The sequence below is a fragment of the Rana temporaria genome, chromosome 8, assembly GCF_905171775.1.
Source record: "Rana temporaria chromosome 8, aRanTem1.1, whole genome shotgun sequence".
Classification (NCBI taxonomy): Eukaryota; Metazoa; Chordata; class Amphibia; order Anura; family Ranidae; genus Rana; species Rana temporaria.
Window position 1 is genome coordinate 66,607,957 of NC_053496.1, and position 12,495 is coordinate 66,620,451.

A 12,495-nucleotide genomic window follows, 5' to 3' on the forward strand; every position below is an offset into this window, starting at 1 on the left:
TTCCAGCGGCGATATCCAGCGCGATCCCATCAATCTACATGTAATAAGCTGGTTAGTGGGCATGGAGGAGGAGGGAGGGAGTGGGCTGTCTTTTACCACTGTGACTCTATAGTCAGATGGGCTGCTCATATGTGATAGGGAGGAAATACTCAGCATTGAAACTCACTGAAAACTGAGCATTTGCAGAGTTGCCACCACAGCTGCAAAATACGGAGTTAGGAGAGAAGGTAGAGATGGAGAACAGCAGGATCACCCCGTTTTTTTGCACAATACAGAAAACAAATCTAATAGTGACTGAGTATGAACAGCATGTAATACAGGGTTTATTGAAAGTTTTTTATGATGTGGGTTTAGTGACACTTTGAGCCTAGGTTCACACTGACAGCGGGAACTCAGCAGAACTCAAACTATTTCATTCCCGCATTTGTCAGTCCTGACTTTGGGGGCGATTTCAGAGACATTTGTGTGAGTTTCTGCACAGATGTCTATAGAAACCGCACCCGAAGTCACGAAAAGTAGTAAAGAAACTACATTTGGGAATCATGCGGTGCCGCAAATGCGGCGTCGCATCGATTTGAGCGGTGCCATTGCTGGCAATAGCCGCCGATTTGGCATGTGATTTGACATGTCAAATCGCATGCCGAATCGCTGCAATGTGAACCAGGGATAAGGCTTGATACAGTCAGGAAACTGGCATTTTCAGAAGGAGGACGGCAGTGGTGTCTCCCATATTTCCCTGCAGTACAGGCTTCCTGTAGTGCATGCTCAGAATATCGGAGGGGATTTTTTCACACTCTCTGCTACAGAAGGCAACGTGACAATGACTGTGTTTAATATAAGCAGACAATCATCCCCATCATTTCATAACAGTTCCCAGCTGTGACTGCCCTGGGTTGTTTTCAAGCTTTTCTCAGCCCAGTATGTGGTGGGATGGCTTTGGAAGAAGCATGCACATGTGCTTACACTTATACTTCATCTAGAATGACTCACAGCCTTCTCACAGTACTACACATGTGACTCACTGACTCCATGGAAGTTTTAGCAGGAGGAGGAAGTTGATTGTCCTAAATTTCTCAGCCACTATAAACTGAGAGAAACGTCTGATAAATTCTAAATTCAGAAGCTTAGGTAGATCATACTGTGGACCCAAAGTGCAGCGCTTTTAAAACATGTATCAATATTCCTGTATCGATAAAGTGCAGATGTGCAGAGAAATGCAACTACATAAAATTAAATATACATATATCAATTAATGTGTAAACAAAACCATGTGCCATGTGATAAAATGCAATGTCATGGACCTGGGGGTGCTAAAGTGGTTCTATTTGACATCTGTTACACAGGAGAGGGTTGCTAATAAATCATAATTCATGTATTACATGATATGGGACAATTTACAGGTGATTTCATGTGGACCAGAGTGACTCATTCCTCTGCATAACAGACTGTTGAAATGCTAATGTCCCACCACCAGCCAGCTCTCTATTTTAAAGGTTAATTGATCTATTGTGTGTGTGTGAAGAAGACCTGTGTTTCCCCTTAAGAGATGTGTATTGTATAGTGGGGAATTACAGACGAGACGCCTATTCACCTCGTCAGGCTAAATGATTAGATAATTGGCTCAGGTTAATTATTCTGATTGCTTCGTTGTTATTCTGTTATTCTGTATTCTGTTACAATTAGTAATTAACTTCACTGATGTCATTATCTAAAGAAATGTGTCTTGTCAGGGTCGGCACCAGAGTGTCTACCTATAATCTGTATGGAAACCCCAGTGTGTGAAAAGGGGGTGGAGATTTCATTGTTCTTTGATTGATGATAAACTTGTAAACTGTATATAACCAGGAGAATGCGGCCATTAAAAAGTGTCCTGCTTGAACATACATACAGCCTGCCTGGTGTGTGTTCTTAATGGGTCTGAACGGCACATAGCTGTAGTTTGGATCCCGGGACCTTGGATGACTGGACCATCAGACGTTGCAATCGGCAATCTGATCCAATAGAAGCAGAGGAGTGTCGGGAGAGCAGAACCGGGCGAGCAAAGGGTCTCGTCACATGCAATAATAAGTGACATATGTGATAAAAAGTCCATATAAGAGACTAAAAATCCTTGTGGAAATAAAGTGACTTGGTACAAACGCTTGACCTCGAGAGAACCGTCACGCCAGTGAGATGAAAGGCTTACCGAAACTCCAGCGACCCCCCCGCCCCCCCTTACTCAGGGAGGTCACGAAGCGCTAATTGTATCAAAGATCCCCAACCATGGATATCCAGATCTCCTGGGCGTCTCCTAGGAGTCTCCCACCAGGAGCCTTCGTAGCCTGGGGCGGAAATTCAAAGCAAGTGTCTCACACGCACTGCGCATGTGCGATCGCTTCTACACGACTGTGAGGATTTTTTTCTACTTGTACGGAAGCTCCTTGTTTTTACCTTGTTTTATGCAAATTGGCGACTCGGTGGAGTCAGATTACCTATATGCAGCATTCACATGTAGCATTGCAGCTGTTTTATTTCATTAAATGAGGTAGACGTGTGTCCATGCCGCTTTACAGAAGGCTCTGGCGTGCTGGGCCTTTTAAACCCGAGCAACCACGGCCCTCCCCCTCTCCACCTGCCTCCACCTGCCTATAGACAGCTAAAACCATTTGGGAGGGGTTGTATAGGGGAGGAACTCAATTCTAATTGGGTTTGCCAGTGTCAAATCACCTGTGGTGACTACATAACCCATTAAAGGGGTTGTAAAGGTCCAATTTTTTCCCCTAAATTGCTTCCTTTACCTTAGTGCAGTCCTCCTTCACTTACCTCATCCCTCGATTTTGCTTTTAAATGTCCTTATTTCCTCTGAGAAATCCTCACTTCCTGTTCTTCTGTCTGTAACTCCACACAGTAATGCAAGGCTTTATCCCTGGTGTGGGGTGTCGTGCTCGCCCCCTCCCTTGGACTACAGGAGAGTCAGGACGCTCTCTACATTGCAGATAGAGAAAGGAGCTGTGTGTTAGTGGGCGTCCTGACTCTCCTGTAGTCCAACGGAGGGGGCGAGCACAACACACTACACCAGGGAGAAAGCCTTGCATTACTGTGTGGAGTTAGGCCCCTTTCACACGGGGCGGATCAGTAATGATCCGCCCCGTGAACCTCTGCTTGCTCAGCGGGGATCGCTCCATTGATCCCCGCTGAGCCGGCGGATGACAGGGCGGTCCCCGCACCCTGTCTTTTCTCCGCTCTCCCCTATGGGGGGATCGGATGAACGCGGACCGTCTATCCGTGTTCACCCGATCCGATACGCCAGACGGATGGAAAAGTAGGTTTTTCCTCAGTCACACTTTGGCGGATCGGAGCGGGTCGGATGTCAGCGGGCATGTCACCGCTGACATTCGTGGCTCCATAGAGGAGCACGGAGCGCCCGTTCAGGTCCGCCTAAAAAACTGGCAGGCGGACCTAAACGGTCCGCCCGTGTGAAAGAGCCCTAACAGACAGAAGAACAGGAAGTGAGGATTTCTCAGAAGAAATAAGGACATTTAAAAGCAAAATGGAAGGATGAGGTAAGTGAAGGAGGACTGCACTAAGGTAAAGGAAGCTATTTAGGGAAAATAAATTGTATACCTTTACAACCCCTTTAAGTAATTAAGGCTCTTTGTCTCGTGATGTATGAGCAAGAAATTTACTTTATATTAGGGATGAGCTTAGAGTTCGAGTCGAACCCATGTTCGACTCGAACATCGGCTGCTTGACCGTTCGCCGAATTTCGAACATTATGGGCCGTTCACGCCAAATTCGCGCGTCATGGCCCATAATTCATTGCGGCATCGCAGTGCATTTCTGGCTGATGATTGGCCAAGCATGCACTATGACCCGCATGCTTTGGCCAATTACAGCGCGGAAAAAACGGAGAGCCATTATTGGCCAATTATGTTTCAGGGGGTTTAGTACACGCCCCACACAATACAAGGCCACCTGCGTGGCAGCCTTGTGTAGTGTGTTGCGGCGGTGTTTAAAGACAGAGAGAGAGACAGTGTCATTTCATTTGAGTTAGATAGATCAGGCAGGCATGCGAGTCAGTTAGCTGCAGTTGTAGAGGATATATATGCATCCCAGGTGTTGTGTGTGTGTGTGTATATATATATATTTATATATAATATTTATACATTGTATTCAGTTTAGCTAGATCCGTTCCTGTATTCTCTTCCTAATATACTGACAGGCAGGCAGGTGATTGTGCTAGCTGCAGTATTTTCACTTAGTTTACGGTGTCCTTTGCACAGTGTGCACCTAAAGCTTACCTGAATACAATTGTTGGTGTTCTCATAAAATTCAGGCAGGGACCTCCAGTATTTTGATTTATAGTGCCTGTCTTGTTTGCACCGCCTGTATACTGCTGTTCAGAGTATATAGGGCCTGGGGGCCCCACACCTTTCCTTTTTTAAATTTGGGTGCAGGGTTCCCCTTAATATCCATACAAGACCCAAAGGGTCTGGTAATGGCCTGGGGGGGGGGGGGGGGGCATGCCATTTTTCTCAATAATTTTCATCCATATTGCCGGGACCAGACATTACATTAAAGCCGCAAGCAGTTTTAAATTACTTTTTTCCTATAGAAATGTCATTTTGTGCAGGGACAGTTCTAAACACGGGAAACATGTGCCACTATACAGCCATACTATAGACACCGAGCAGGTACGATATTTAAAGGAATATTTTTTTTTTTTCACTTTAATCATCAGTAAAATCACAACTCCCGAAAAAACGGCAGTTTTTAAACCTTTTTTTTTGCATTGATAAATGTCCCCTGGAGCAGGACCCGGTTCCCCAGACCCTCTTTAGGACAATGACTTGCATGTTAGCCTTTAAAATTGGCACTTTTTCTAACGTTCGAGTCCCATAGACTTTAATGGGGTTCTAAAGTTCGTGCGAGCGTTCGGTCCGTTCGCGGGTTCTGGTGCGAACCGAACCAGGGGTTGTTCGGCTCATCCCTACTTTTTAGCACATATGAAACTTTTTATTATTGCACTTTATTGTTGCATCTTATTATATGGCACTAATTTTTGTTTACACATTAATTGATATATGCATATTTTATGTATTTGCATTTCTCTGCACATCTGCAATTTATTGATACATGTTTTACAAGCGCTTCACTTCTTTTCAAGCCTCTCTCATTTTTTTAAGTGAGAGAACTTGCACAATTGGTGGCTGACTAAATACTTTTTTGCCCCACTGTACATATAGCGCGGGAGCCTTTATCACATAATCACCCTTGGACAGCAGTATTGTCAACCTAGGGAGAGGGTAGTGATACATGGACTAGTAGAGTTAGATGGACTTTACATAAGTGACTACCAAGTTATAGCCCAACTCCAGCTAACCCTTTTTTAAACAGTTACAGAAACAATTTTGGGATCACGTTTTAAACTAGCTAGGAGGGAAAAGCTAGATGATGGTTGAAGTCCTCCAGCCAGGAAGTGTGACAGTCTCTTTCTGACTTCTTATGCACATTGTGAAAAGCTTACAGGGCCAGATTCACGTAGAATCGCGGCAGCGTAACGTATCCTAGATACGTTACACCGCCGCAATTTTTCATCGCAAGTGCCTGATTCACCAAGCACTTGCGATGAAATTTAAATTTAAATGGGCGTGTGCCATTTAAATTAGCGTGTGCCATTTAAATTAGGCGTGTGCCATTTAAATTTGGCGCGCTCCCGCGCCGGACCTACTGCGCATGCTCCGTTTCTTAACACCTGCCGTGCTTTGCGCGCCGTGACGTAATTTTCTCTAGTCGTCTTCCAGGACAGCCTCTTGAGACCTTGGGCTCCTCCCTCCGGGACAGGAAACACGTACACCCTTTTCTTTAAAGGGCAGTCCTCCAGGTCTCCTCCTCAGTTATTTGTGTTTCCTGCCAGAAGGGAAGGAGCACGTCAAGGGACTAAGAGAATGCTGGACTTCCCTCTCTGCCTTGGTACCCCTCTGTTCCTGGTCGGAAGAGGAGGTCACCAAGTTCCTGCTGCTGTCCTTTACGCTCGGGGAGAGCGGGGACCCTTGGGGCTTAAAATCCTCCCCCCTATCCCCAGTACCTGGCCTCAGTAGCGTGGATTCCACAGCAGGGACTCAGCATGGCGGCGGTGAGTGACGCTGGCTTAGCCATGCCGCCCGGCACTTACTTCCTCTTCCGGCGGTGCTGAGGGGCGGGGCGGATTCGTTCCTCGGGCGGAAGTGCGTCAGAGGAACGAGTCATCAAGGGGCGCCGACGGATGTGGTCCCGTCCGTCAACAGGCGCAGCAGAGGAACGAAGGCTCCGGAGCGGCGTGTTTCACGGCAGCAGCGCTGTTTACAACACGGGGACTGATGGAGGAAGCGAGGGCTACAGACTCCGGGTCCACCGGCTCCGGCATCTCCCAGGTAAGGGGGCGAGGCCGTTCTGCCTTACTCTGGGGGATTAGGTCTGGAAACAGACCACTATCACTTCTCCCTCCCTGGGTGGGGAACTTGGTGGAGGGACTCCCCCGCACTTATTTTCTGACTAATCTCACAGTGGTGTGTGGTCATAGGGGCTGTTTCTGACGACTATGCTTGGCTATGTGTTTGCTTGCAGGTCAAGGCTCAGGACAAGACAGCAGTCCAGGCCCCAAAAAGAAAGTGCGCTGTGTGTGGGGAGAAGTTAGGCTCTAGCTGGAAAAAGCCTCTATGTGCTGAGTGCATCACCAGCTTAGTTAAAGACAACTCCACTGCTGAATGTCATAAAGTTTTGACATCTGTCAGGGACGAATTGGCATCCACATTCAGCTCCTTTAGGGGGATGATGGATAGGGTGCAAATGCCATCCCCAATTTATAAAGCCTCTAGTGCACCATCCGGAGTGTTTGAGCAGGAGGAAGAGGAGGCTGGTGGGTCCACACGGTCCCAAGCCTCTTCCCAGATGGACTCAGCATCGGGCTCAGAGGTAGAGGAAGATTCCTCCAGGGGGACAAGATACAAGTTATCTCTAGAGGACGTAGGAGAATTGCTTAATGCTATCTACGAAACCTTAGAGATTCGAGAGGAACCGGTCCAGTTATCAAAGCACGACCAGTTATACCAAGGGTGCAGTGCTCAAAAGACCAAGGTCTTCCCTGTCCACAAGTCGCTAATAGAAGCTATCTTGCAGGAGTGGGAGCAGCCTGAAAAAAGGCCCTTTTTTGCAGGGAATTTAACCACTTGCCCACCAGGTGAATTCTGGCACTTCTCTCCTTCATGTGAAAATCACAATTTTTTTGCTAGAAAATTAATCAGAACCCCCAAACATTATATATTTTTTTTTAGCAGACATCCTAGGGAATAAAATGGCAGTCATTGCAATACTTTTTGTCACACCGTATTTGCGCAGCGGTCTTACAAGCGCACTTTTTTTGGATAAAAATCACTTTTTTGAATTAAAAAATAAGACAACAATACATTTTGCCCAATTTTTTTATATATTGTGAAAGATAATGTTACGCCGAGTAAAATGATACCCAACATGTCACGCTTAAAATGCGCTCGTGGCATGGCGTCAAACTTTTACCCTTAAAAATCTCGATAGGCGACGTTTAAAAAATTCTACAGGTTGCATTTTTTGAGTTGCAGAGTAGGTCTAGGGCTAGAATTATTGCTCTCACTCTAACGATCGCGGCGATACCTCACTTGTGTGGTTTGAATACCGTTTTCATATGCGGGCGCTACTCGCGTATGCGTTTGCTTCTGCGCGCGAGCTCGTCGGGACGGGGCGCTTTAAAAAATTTTTTTTTGGTTTTCTTATTTATTTTTATTTATTTTTATAATTTTTTACACTGAAAAAAATAAATAAAAAAATTGATCACTTTTATTCCTATTACAAGGAATGTAAACATCCCTTGTAATAGAAAAAAGCATGACAGGTCCTCTTAAATATAAGATCTGGGGTCAAAAAGACCTCAGATCTCATAATTAGACTTAAATGAAAAAAAAAAATAAAAAAAAAAAATGTCATTTTTTCAAATGACAAAAAAAAAAATGTTTCTTTAAGAGGCTGGGCGGGACTGACGTTTTGACGTCACTTCCGCCCAGCAGAGCTATGAGGACGGGTGAAGGAGATTTCTCCTTCAGTCCCGTCCCCGCTCAGCTGCCGGACACATCCGATCCCCTCCGCCGCTACCGACGGCTCCGGTAAGCGGCGGAGGGCGCGGGAGAGCGGCGGGAGGGGGGGGGCCCCTCTCCCGCCACCGATAACGGCGATCTCGCGGCGAATCCGCCGCGGAGACCGCTGTTATCGTGTACACCACCGCCCCCTGAAAAGATGAATATCTCGGTTGTGGCAGCAGCTGCTGCCGTTATCGAGATATTCAACTTTAAAAAGAGGACGTCTTTTTGACATGGGGCGGTGGTCAAGAGGTTAAAAAGGAGATTCCCTTTTGAGGATAATGCATCACAGCCCTGGAACAAAAACCCCAAGCTTGATGCACCCCTAGCCAAGGTCTCTAAAAGAACCGACCTGGCCTTTGACGACCTTGGATGTCTTAAGGATCCCATGGACAAAAGGGGTGAAATACTACTCAAAAGAGCATGGGATGCCTCCACCATTGCACTAAAACCTGCTCTGGCGGCTACGTGCGTGGCTAGAAATCTAGAATGTTGGCTCAATCAGCTTCAAGCCCACATTACAGCGGATACTTCTAGGCAACAGATTCTGAAATCTTTCCCGTTGCTTATGAAAGCTGTAGGCTTTCTAGCTGATGCTTCTTCTGAATCAGTGAAGCTGGCAGCCAGATCAGCTGCCCTGGTTAATGCGGCCAGAAGGTCAGTCTGGTTAAAGACGTGGACCGGAGATGCAGCGTCAAAACTAAAACTCTGCGGTTTGCCTTTTTCGGGGGACCATTTGTTTGGTCCGGGCCTCCAAGAGGCTCTGGAAAGGACGCAGGATAAAAAGAAAGCTTTTCCCGAGAGAAAGAAAAAAGATGGGAATAGAAAGTTTTTTCGAGGGTTCAAGCAGAACCAAAAAGACGATAACCGTCCTAAAAAACACTGGGCTAACCAAAAAGGACGAGGTCGAGGGGGTATCTTGTTTAACCCTCCTCAGGCTACCCCCAAAACCCAGTGACATTCAGGTCCCCGTGGGAGGAGGACTGGGGGAGTTCCTCCTGCAATGGACAAAGTCTACAGTCAGTCCGTTTGTTTTGGATATAATAAAAAACGGTTACAGACTAGAATTCCTGTCCCCTCCCCCTCCATTACTTCTAATCACCCAACTACCAAAAGATCGGGAGAAAGCGGAAGCCTTGAGCCTCCTCATAGGAGACTTATTAGACCAGAGAGTCTTGGTGGAGGTCCCCCTAGCGGAAAAGGGTCTAGGAGTGTATTCACACGTGTTCGTGGTGAAAAAACCCTCAGGAAAATACAGACTGATATTGAATTTGCGCCCCCTGAACAAGTTTGTCAGGTACAAGCGCTTCAGAATGGAGTCAATTTTTTCAGTGACCAATCTTATCTTTCCAAATTGCTTTATGGCCACGGTGGATCTAAGGGATGCATACCTGCATATCCCAATTCGCCCGGAAAGTCAGAAATTTCTGAGGTTGGCAGTGAAGATGGGGACAACAATCAAACACTTCCAGTTCAGGGCTCTCCCCTTTGGACTGTCGTCCTCCCCAAGAATCTTCACCAAAGTGCTGGCAGAAGCCTTGGCGCACCTGAGAACACGGAATATCACAGTAATTCCATACTTGGACGACCTCTTATTCTTAGCCCCATCAGGTCCCCAACTAGAGAGCGACCTAAGGGTGTCCCTGTCCTTCCTGAGCTCCTTAGGGTGGTTGGTCAACAAAGACAAATCACAACTGGTACCTTCCCAAGAAGTCATGTATTTGGGATACAGAATTTCCTCGGTGGAAAGAAAGACCTTTCTCCCACTGGAAAAATTCCACAAATTGGAACAAGCAATTGCACAGCTTCAAACAAATTTAGAAGCCAGCATCAGGGAGGTGATGAGAGTCTTGGGACTCATGTCAGCCTGTTTCCCAGCGGTGCCCTGGGCCCGGTTCCACCTACGCCCCCTACAGGGGCTTATGCTCAAACATTGGAATGGCAGGAAGGAAGGGTTGGACCTTCCAATGCCTATCCCAGACAGAATCAAAAGAGATCTGTGGTGGTGGCGGTCCAAAAAGAACCTAGAGAGAGGGCTCTCATGGCAACCCCCAACTGCCCTGGTGCTGACCACCGACGCCAGCGGAAAGGGTTGGGGAGCCCACTTAGAGGAGACTTGGACCCAGGGACAATGGTCCTCTTCAGAAGTCCTAAAGTCATCAAACCAAAAGGAGCTGTTGGCCGTCCTGAGGGCCATACAGACTTTCGGGAGTCGCCTAGTAGGACAACACCTACAAGTAAGGACGGACAATGCGTCTACGGTAGCCTACCTAAACAAACAAGGGGGCACAAGAAGTCCAGCCCTTCAGGCCACGGCGACACAAATTCTAAGCTGGGCAGAGAAGAATTTGATATACCTTTCGGCAGTCCACTTGAAAGGATCTCTAAATACCCTGGCCGACTTTCTCAGCAGACAGTCAGTAAATCAGGACGAGTGGTGTCTGAACCAGGTTGTGTTCGAACAAATAGTCTCTCTCTGGGGATTACCAGAAGTGGACCTATTCGCAGCAGAAGGGAACAAGAAAGTTCCAGTGTTCTTCTCTATCCACCATCAGGACAGGTCGAAGGGCATAGATGCCTTCGCCCATCCCTGGCATTTCAACCTAGCATATGCCTTTCCCCCAGTGAGATTAATTCCCAGGGTAATTCAGAAGTTTATCAGGGAATGCACGGACTTGATTCTGGTCACGCCGTTTTGGCCGAAGCGACCTTGGTTCTCCAGCCTAAAGAGACTGGCTCTATATCCACCTTGGTCACTTCCGGAAAGAGAGGACCTACTGTCCATAGGTCCAGTTTTTCACCCTCGGATAAAGAGCATGAAATTAACTGTTTGGTTTCTGAGGAACAACTCTTAAAAGCTCGTGGCTTTTCAGATAGGGTAGTGAAGACCCTACTGGAATGTCGCAAGCCAGTGACAAGGGCTATCTACTCCAAGATCTGGAAAAAGTTCAATTCCTGGAGGTTGGAGCAAGGGTCTTTCCAAACTAATATTCCAGCAGTGCTGGATTTTCTGCAAGCTGGGGTAGAACTGGGCTTATCCTTAAGCACCCTCAAGGTACAGGCTGCGGCCTTAAGCATTTTCTTGGAGACTCCCCTTCATCAGGATCGCTTTGTTAGAAACTTTTTCAAAAGCCTGGCAAGATCCAAGCCTGTTAGGGTTAAAGCATGCCCTACGTGGGATCTCTCGCTGGTACTAAAAGCTCTCACCAACAAGCCTTTTGAGCCGCTGGAGGAATCTTCTCTGAAACATGTGACATTAAAGACAGCATTCCTAGTCGCCATAACCTCGGCTAGAAGAGTTAGTGATCTTCAGGCCCTCTCTATTAGAGAGCCCTTCCTGAAGGTTTTAGATGATAGGGTCATTCTTAGGACGGACCCAAATTATTTGCCAAAAGTGGCATCTACCTTCCACAGAACTCAGGATATTATCCTACCAACTCTGCATTCCTCGTCAGAAAATGATGAGGGGGAATTGTTGTCCCTACTGGACGTTAAAAGAAATATTTTATTTTATTTAGAGGCCACTAAGCAGTTTAGACTTAGTGATTTCCTTTTTGTTAATTTTTCTGGTACCCGTAAAGGTTACGGGACGTCTAAATCCTCTATAGCCAGATGGCTAAGGATGCTAATTACTGAGGCTTATCAGATAGGGGGTAAAGAACCACCGATTCTCAAAGCCCACTCTACCCAGGCAGTTGCAGTTTCTTGGGCAGAGAGAGCCGGAGCTTCCCCGGAAGAGATCTGTAAGGCGGCAGCCTGGACTTCCTATTCAACCTTTGCAAGGCATTATCGGTTGGACCTTATGTCAGATAAAGATCAGGCCTTCGGACGAAGGGTCCTACAGACAGTGGTCCCACCCTAAAAAGAGTAAGTTTCTTGCTTATCATCTCAAGAGGCTGTCCTGGAAGACGACTAGAGAAAAACCGGAGTTAGGCTTACCGGTAACTCTGTTTCTGGGAGTCTTCCAGGACAGCCGGAGTTTTTCCCACCCGGTGTCAATCTAGGAACTGGTAGTGTGGTAATGATCTAACGATGTGTAGATTGTGTCTTTCAGAGTCTTCTGTTATTTCTCGGGCAAACTGAGGAGGAGACCTGGAGGACTGCCCTTTAAAGAAAAGGGTGTACGTGTTTCCTGTCCCGGAGGGAGGAGCCCAAGGTCTCAAGAGGCTGTCCTGGAAGACTCCCAGAAACAGAGTTACCGGTAAGCCTAACTACGTTTTTTTTTGAACGGCGACGCGCGTAGCGTACTTCCGTATTCCCGGACGGCTTACGCAAACTACGTTAAATTTTGAATTTCGACGCGGAAACGACGGCCATACTTTAGACAGCAATACGCTTGCTGACTAAAGTTAGGGCACCAAAAAAAACG